The following is an 8,812-nucleotide window of genomic DNA, read 5'->3' on the forward strand; positions in this document are numbered from 1 at the left end:
GCCACCACAGAATAGGGGCATCTGGATCAGCATCCAAGATGCGATCGAACTCACCCAAGCAGTTCATCGCACCAGCTGAAGAACACCTCTTGCAAGGCTGTTCTTCCCTTGTATTATTCATCATCAGCACCTGAGGCAATCCACCACACCACACACTGGAGTATGGTATTACACCACAACGGTGGCCCGAACCAGTATAAATCTCGCGTCCCTTGTGTTGTTCATCGTTTTAGCTTAGATTATCACGAGGCGATCGGACGTAGGTCGGTAGGGGAAAGATGTTCTTGCGAACCCTAGAGTTCGAACCTTAAGGGTCTACTGGAACCGAACATCCGACATTTGGCGCGCTAGGTAGGTGTGCGCAGGAGCTCTCCCTTTCGTCGACCTGCTCTCCATCTGTACCGCGCTCTGCCCTCATGGCGGCCAGTGCTCCGCCTGCTCCGGCTGTCAACACTGGCGCAGGAACCAGGGAGCTCCGAGCCCTGGCCCCCGCCTTGCGACAGGTACGGTGGCCGAACAAGTTCAAGCCGGACATGCCACCGTGCTACGACGGCGCAACCAACCCACTGGCCTTCCTGCTAGCATATGAAGAAGCCGTCCTCAAGGCCGGAGGCGACGACAAGGTCATGGCTAACTAGCTGCCCATGGCCCTCACCGGCGTCCCGCGCATGTGGCTGCTCCACCTGCCAGCGGCTTCTATGGCCTCCTGTGAGGAGTTGCGCAACCTCTTCCTTGCCCATCATGCTGCGCCGGCATCCCCAGTCATCGCTGCCCTCCTAAGCGGATCGCAGGCACCACCTTCGAGCCGCCACATCAAGCCGTTCATCCGCCAGATCAGCGCCGTCATCAAGCATCATGAAGCCCCCCCGGGCTGGGTGGCACCCAAGGCTGATTTGACCTTTGGCTCAGATAATCACCCCTCCAACACCGCCTGTTCGGGCGCACTTCCAATGCTACGCACCCCCACCATCTGCCAGGTGGCCGTTACCAGGACCCTCATCGACGGTGGTGCCGGCCTCAACATGCTCTCGGTGGAGGCCTTCAGCCTCCTTTGCGTGCCGATAGAGTGGCTCCAACCCAGCAGGCCCTTCTCGGGCATTGGAGGCAGTTCCACCAGCTCCCTGGGGCAGTTCCGCCTCCCGGTGACCTTCGGCACCCATGACAACTTCCGCACGGAGCTGGTCGACTTCGACATCGCCCCCATTGGCCTCCCGTACAACGCCATACTCGGCTACCCAGCCATGGTCCAGTTCATGGCGGCGACTCACCCAGCTTACAACATCATGAAGATGCCCAGGAGCAGCGTCGTCCTTACCGTGTCCGGAGACATAAGGGATGCGCTGCAGGCGCTCAAGCTCACTTTCAAGACGGCCGCGGTTTTGCAGCCTGCCAGCGTAGATGCCCTGGAGCACAAGGGGGCTACGCCGGCCAAGAAGAAGCAGCTATTCACCCAAGACAAGGCGGAGACCAAACAGGTACCAGTCGACGAGGATGGATCCTCTGGCGCCACCTTCATCATAGGCGCCAATCTCGACCGTGAGCAGGAGGAAGCCCTGGTGAAATTTCTGCGTGCAAACAAGGAGATCCATCTCAACGTGTAGGAACCTGATCAGCTGGCAGGGGTAGGAACCTGATCAGCTGGCAGGGGTCCCGAGGGATGTGATTGAACACCATCTCAACGTGTTCCCCAACTCAGCTGGAAGGGTCGCTGAATGGAACATTGAGTTGCAAGTGTTTCAGCTGGAATTCAGCACGACCAGAGTCATCAAGGGAGCCGCTCTTGCAGATTTCATGGCGGAATGGACGGAGGCACCAGGGCTCGAAGTGGGCGAGGACCGGTCACTTTCCCCATGAAGTGAAGCGCCGGCCGGCTGTGTCATGTACTTCGACAGGGCGTTCTCATGACATGGCGCAGGGGATGGCGCAGTGCTCATATCTCCCACTCAGGACAAGCTCTACTATGCCGTGCAACTTTGCTTCCAGCATGGAGAGAAGGTCTCCAACAACGTAGCAGAATATGAGGGCCTGATAGCGGGCTTGAAAGCTACAGCCGCCTTGGGGGTAAAGGGCCTCATCATCAAGGGCAATTCACAACTCCTCGTCAATTTCTCCAACAAGGTGTATGAGCCGAAGGACAAACACATGGAAGCATATCTTGCGGAGGTCCGCAGGATGGAGAAACAATTTTGGGGGCTGGAGTTGTAGCATGTGCCTCATGGCACCAATCAGGAGGCTGATGACATCGCCAGGAGGGCGTCTAGGCGATTGCCTCAGGAGCCGGGCGTCTTCGAGGAACGGATCTTCAAACCTTCAGCGGCACCATCACTATCGAGCACAGCACAGCCTCGCGAGGAGCTCCCTCAACCGCCTGCCTCAGGAGCCCTGGCCTGTGGCCCGACCTCAGGAGCGCTCCTGCTCCTGGCGCTGGAACCTCGGGATGGATGTTGGACAGCAGTGTTCAAGGATTACTTGTTGCAAGGGATTCTGCCAGAAAAGGAGGAGGACACGGAACGCGTGGCGCGGCAGGCCATGGCCTACTGCATCCAAGACGGAGAGCTCTACCGGAAGCGGCCGAATGACATTACCCTACGTTGCATCTCGAGGGAGCAAGGGAAAGAGTTACTGACAGACATTCATGGTGGAGACTGCGGGCACCACTCGTCTTCACGCACACTAGTCGGCAAGGCGTTCTGCAGCGGGTTCTATTGGACAACAGCACTCAACGACGCAATCGAGCTGGTGAAGGCTTGTGAAACCTGTCAATTCCATGCCAAGCAGATTCATCAGCCAGCTCAGGGCCTTCAGACCATTCCCCTCTCATGGTCGTTCACTGTTTGGGGAATGGACATCCTTGGCCCGTTTCCTCGGGCGCCAAGGGGCTACCGCTACCTCTACGTCGCCATTGACAAGTTCACAAAGTCGGTAGAGGTGGAAGCTGTCTGCACCATCCCAGCTGTCTCAGCGGTCAAGTTCATCAAGGGCCTCGTTAGCCGGTTTGGGGTACCTAATCGCATCATCACCGACAACGGTTCACAGTTCACCAGCAATCTCTTCAAAACAAATTGTGCTAACATTGGAATGCGGATATGCTACGCTTCGGTGGCACACCCTCGCAGCAATGGCCAAGCTGAACGTGCCAACGCGGAGGTCCTGAAAGGCCTCAAAACCCAGACCTTCAAGAAGAAGCTGGAGGCCTGCAGCAGGAGCTGGCACGACGAGCTTCAGTCCGTGCTATGGTCCATCCGCACTACCGCTACCAAGTCGACCGGCGAAACCCCGTTCTTCCTCGTCTATGGTGCTGAGGCGGTCCTTCCTCACGAGGTCAAGCACCGCTCTGCGCGAGTCCTGGCTTTCGACAAAGCACAGCAGGACGCCATACGGGGGGTGGACCTCGTGCTTGGGGAGGGACGCCGTCGGGAGGCTGTGCTTCAGGCTGCGAGATACCAACAGGCGCTGCGGTGGTACCACTGCCGCAACATCCGCCCTAGGACCCTCGAGGTAGGTGACCTCGTGCTTAGACGGGTGCTCTCCAGGGAGGGGTTGCACAAGCTCTCGCCCATGCGGGAGGGCCCGTTCAAGGTTGTTCATGTCTCCAGGCCTGGCGCCGCACGCTTGGAGACTCAGGAGGGGGTGCCCATCCCGAACGCGTGGAACATCCAGCACCTTCGGAAGTTCTACCCTTGAATAAAGGCCCAGCGCCTGTAAAGAAGGCCAGGCGCCTGTGAAGCTAGACGAACCAAGAAAGGCCCGGTGCCTCTGAAGAAGGCCAACGCCTATGAAGCTCATCGCCCCGAGAAGGGCCCGGAGCCTGTGAAGAAGACCAATGCCTGTGAAGCTCGCCACCCATGATGCTCTCATGTAATAATGAGTTGGGGCTGTACACGCCCCGGAGTCTCCAGAGAGCCGCCCTCGGGCCTCGGGGGCTCCTGCCCACGCCCAGTGGCAGCACTTAGCTCCGCGCTAGTGAGATGATGTCGAAGACTAGATTAGGTGCCGGACGCGGCTTTTTTCATTTGCTTTCTGCAGTTGGCTTGTTCGTCTCTATTTGAAGTTTTATTGGAGTTGCTTTTAGCATTGTCGCCATCCCCGACCTGTGACTCTTTGTCTTTGTCGCCTACTTGACTTGTTTTTCTCTCTCGTAAGTCTCGCGAGGGGGCTACGCAGGCGCCCTCATGAGTGTTTTCTGATCCAATCTTGTGAGGCTTTCCTACCCAAGTCCACCGCGGGAGCACTCCTCCCGGTCCGTGCCCCACGGGCATCGCGACACGAACACATGACCTGATTCGTTTGGCCCTCACGACCGAGACCGGAAGTTACCTCTCCTAACTAATCCTTCCAGGCGACAAAGCGCGTGATGAGGCCTTAGCCTCGAGAAGCGAACACGGCGGCAAGTCCCCCCGAGCTATGTAATTCCTACACGCGAGCGTGTGGCACCGAAACACAACACAGGAATAACGAAAATAGCATAATAGTTAACGGCAACAGTCCAGCATGCCCCTGCGGGGCCCTACGCTACTCTCTCTTTGCGCAGGAAAGTGAGGAAAACAAAATGGACATGGCTCGCTCGGCACTGACTCGTGAGGAGGGATCGTACTGCCTCCGGAGCTTAGTCATACCCCTCCTCACGCTTCACCAAGGAGCGACGGTGGGCTGACCCGCCACCTCCCTCAAGGTGAGCGCGACGGTGCGGGGGCTGGTCGCGGCCACCGCTGGAGGAGCTGATGTCCGAAGGGGAGCCGTCAAAGCTTGGCGATCCACGAACACCGCCGACCATGCGCCCACCTTCGTCTTCATCCCGACCATCGCCGAGGCTGAGCACCCGGCCGCCGTCATCGTCTTCGAGGCAGCACCCAGCGCGGCAGCTGTCTTCTCCGAACACCCTCACGTAGAGGGTGGCGTCACCGTCGAACTTGAAATGCAGGGTGCACCGCTGGCTCAGGCCGCGCGCGCGGGCAAACGTTTGCCAGCCGCGGGTCAGGGCCACATTCCCGGCGACGGAGATCTCCAATGAGGCCCAGGAGGCCCTGCTGCATTAACCGTCCGCCTGAAGCCAGAGGCCGCCAGGAGCGCCGGCCAGGAGTCCACCTATAAGGAAGCAGGGAACATGGAGCCAGCTGCCGGTTGGGTCCACTGACCGCACGATGAACTCCGGTAGCACCTCCACCGAGTGGAAGTGCGGCCTGGGGGCCACGCAGCCACGATGCGCCTACCCTCACCCACCAGGCGCCCGTCGCCATGCGGGAGATTGCAACCGCCACCGCGAGGAGCTGCCACGGGTGACGCAGGGTGCTTGCGGGGACGACCCCGGCCGCGCTTTGGCGGGGGAGAGTCAGGCCCTTCCGGTGATCCTTCCCTTCTCCGCGGCCGAGAACCTCTTGGGCGGCACCATGGAAGATGGCGAGCGGCTGAGATGGGGAGAAAGAAGGGACTGAGAAGTAAGATGTACAGCGGGGGCTTGCGCTCTCCCGCATTTATAGCCGGAGAAGGCCAACCGTCGGCCTCCATGATCACAGGTAATCATGGCCCATTTTCCGCATGCAGGGACTTGTCAAGTCGAGCAGTTGCTGAGGCAGCGTGGGGAAGCAGAGGCGCCCATGTCCAATCAACCCCCACGCGGCGCCCAAGCCCGCAGGCTGATGGGGCCCGCGGTGCTCCGCACTTGCCCCTTCGCTTCTCCCCTAAGCCAAGTCCGAGCGCGCCTTGGGCCCGGGGGCTACTGTCGGTGTCCTAGGAACGGGGGTCCCCAGATTTGCCTGCCTGCGGCCTGCGGCATGGCTCAAGTGGTGGCCCAGTATGACCCATCTTCATCAGCACAAGACTCAAGACCCTCGCGAGGGGCCAAGCCTCGCGGGGCGGACGACACAAGGCTTCCTCGGGAATGGACTCGCCAGGCAGGCTCGCGAGGAGGCGGAGAGATCAAGGCAGGGTACCTCGCGAGGTGCTTGTGATGCAAGCCATGACGATCGAGACCAGGCGGGCGCCAGGCGGGCGCCGGCCTGCGCAGTGTCCTTGTTTCCTCTTTGGTGCAAAGGGGGCAAGCACAGGCGTCGAATACCGAGGCATCAAGCAAAGGTTGCCATTTCAGTGCAACGAGACCAAGACCAGCAGAGCAGCAGGATGGAGGTCAACGTGGAGCCCAGGACGGCGTCATCGCCAGTGCCTTTGGCAGCCGAAGACCAACTTTAGTCAGGATAACTTGTACTAGATCTTCCCCTTCGAAATGGCCGTTGTGGGTGCCGTTCCCGCTCAATATTTGGGAAGAGGCCCAGGGCCTCTATATATAGGGATAGCAACAACAGAATAGGGGCATCTGGATCAGCATCCAAGAGGCGATCGAACTCACCCAAGCAGTTCATCGCACCAGCTCAAGAACACCTCTCGCGAGGCTGTTCTTCCCTTGTACTATTCATCATCAGCCCTTGAGGCAATCCACCACACCACACACTGGAGTTGGGTATTACACCACAACAGTGGCCCACACCAGTATAAATCTCGCGTCCCTTGTGCTATTCATTGTTTTAGCTTAGATTCTCATGAGTCGATCGGACGTAGGTCGGTAGGGGAAAGATCTTCATGCGCACCCCAGAGTTCGAACCTTAAGGGTCTGCCGGAACCCAACATCCGATAGTTGACGAAGCCGTGGTCTTGGGGTCAATGTTGTTGTTATGTATGGCCCGTGCGCACGAGGTGTAGAAGACCATGTGCATGGGGGTTGCACTCCCATGGGTGGTGTCTTCCTGAACGCCAAGGCGGGGAGTGGTGCTCCTCGCACGCCTCGGACGCCACTGCCGTCTGCCACTTCTTAGGGGGAGGTGACGGACCGAGGAGCCAGCGTCCTCCTAGAGCGATGGTGGTGTGGAAAAAATGAGGGAAGATGGAGAAGGCGGGTGGCAGGCCGTCAGGTTGGAGTACGATGGCACCGACGCCTTCGTCTTGTACTGTCGGCCCACTGCCTCATCTTTCCGGTCTTCCCCTCCCTCCCCGGCACCATCATCACCGGACTCTTCCGGACGACTGCCGGGGAGGGGGCCACTCTCTTGGTGCCTTCGCCTCCTCCAGCAGTCTTCCCGCTGAGCTCCGGCAGGCTTCCCCCCTACCCCACCACTGGCGCCTTTGTCAGGGCATCTTGTTGGCCCTAGGGGTGGTGACCAGGGCACCGCCGAGCTTCTCTCTATGTCCCCCTTCTTCGAGGCTTCACCACTCCCGATCTTGTCAAGCTATGCCCGGCAGGTCCTGACGAGGTTGGGCTGGGCTATTAAGGCACTCCTTTTGCCCTCTTCACCTCCTGCCGTAGTTCCTAGGAGGAGAGGGACAAGAAAGGGATTACGGGGCACTTATATTTTTTCAGTCTAAAATGCGTAGGCACTTGCCAAACTTTAGTCTTAAATATGTAATCTTCTTTTATCCATGTTTGTGTTCTGTAAGATCTGTACTTGTTTATCCGCATATTAATGAAAAAAGACAAGACTTTTCGGGTACTTGTCCATGTACCATTTTCATGCAGAGGTGATATGCCTCTATACGTTTAAGTAAACATGTTTTCTCCGGCAAGCTATCCTGCTAGTTTCTTCCGCTTGTTGCCGTGGGCTTAGCCTACCAGGCTCAAAATTACGGAAAGGGACGAGCCCCTGGTCGAACCTCCTCTGTCAAAGGCCACTACAACTACCTTGACCAAAGCAAAGTTCGGGACAAAGGATGGGAGCACCCATGTTTCAAAGGCGAGGAGATTTTGATATGCACAAGTTTCAACTTTACAGAACATGTATGGACAAGAGGGAACTCTGTTTGGCTTGTCAGGGACCGATATATAGGCTTGTCTTCGTTCCTTTTCTTCGGGACCGAGTTCGCGGCAAGAGCCCTGCAGATAAGTGCAGAGGAAAACGATGCTACATATGCCCTTATGTACATGATCATGCTATGCTCATGTTATGATTATGCATGCATGCAAGTTTTTCGGGCCCCCGGCGCTTCCTTTATTTATCGGTTGCTCAGGGTCTGTGCTTGGCTTGGTACAAAGGGTTACATGCAGCATCGGCAAGGCTTGTACAAAAGGGTGTCTGTCGGGAAGGTCATGACAGTCGTGCCTCATGGGTAGAACTTACGGAGATGCTCAATGTTCCATGAGTTTTGCAATTGAATGCCATCTTCGGTCTCCAAACGGTCTGCGCCAGGTCTGGTGACTCATACTACCCGGTAAGGGCCTTCCCACTTTGGCGTCAAATTGTTTGTACCCTTGGCGGACTGAACACGCCTAAGGACAAGGTCACCTTCCTCAAGGCTCTGGGCATGAACCCTGCGGCTGTGATAGCGACGCAGGGGTTGCTGGTAGCGTGTAGCACGCATAGCAGCCCGGACATGCTTCTCCTCGAGGAGCACGGTATCGTCATGTTGTTGTTTCTCTTGCTCTACTTCATTGTAGGCAAATACTCGAGGTGAACCGTATATGAGTTCCATGGGGATCACTGCTTCTGCCCCATAGACTAGGGAGAAGGGAGTCTGGCCTGTGGCTCGATTTGGTGTCATATGGAGGGACCAAAGAACCACTGTTAGCTCATCAATCCAGTGCCTGCCGCACTTCTGCAACCTATCAAATGTTCTTGTCTTGAGTCCTTGCAGCACTTCAGCATTCGCCCTCTCAGCTTGTCTGTTGCTTCTAGGATGAGCAATAGAGCCAAATGAGACCTTGCTTCCGAGGGCTTGAACATATTGCATGAAGGTGTGACTTGTGAATTGGGTGCCATTGTGAGTGATGACTCCGGCGGGTACTCCAAATCGGCGCACCTATGCCTTCGAGAACTTGATAGCTGAATGT

Source organism: Triticum aestivum, chromosome 3B (genome assembly GCF_018294505.1).
Source record: "Triticum aestivum cultivar Chinese Spring chromosome 3B, IWGSC CS RefSeq v2.1, whole genome shotgun sequence".
Taxonomy (NCBI): Eukaryota; Viridiplantae; Streptophyta; class Magnoliopsida; order Poales; family Poaceae; genus Triticum; species Triticum aestivum.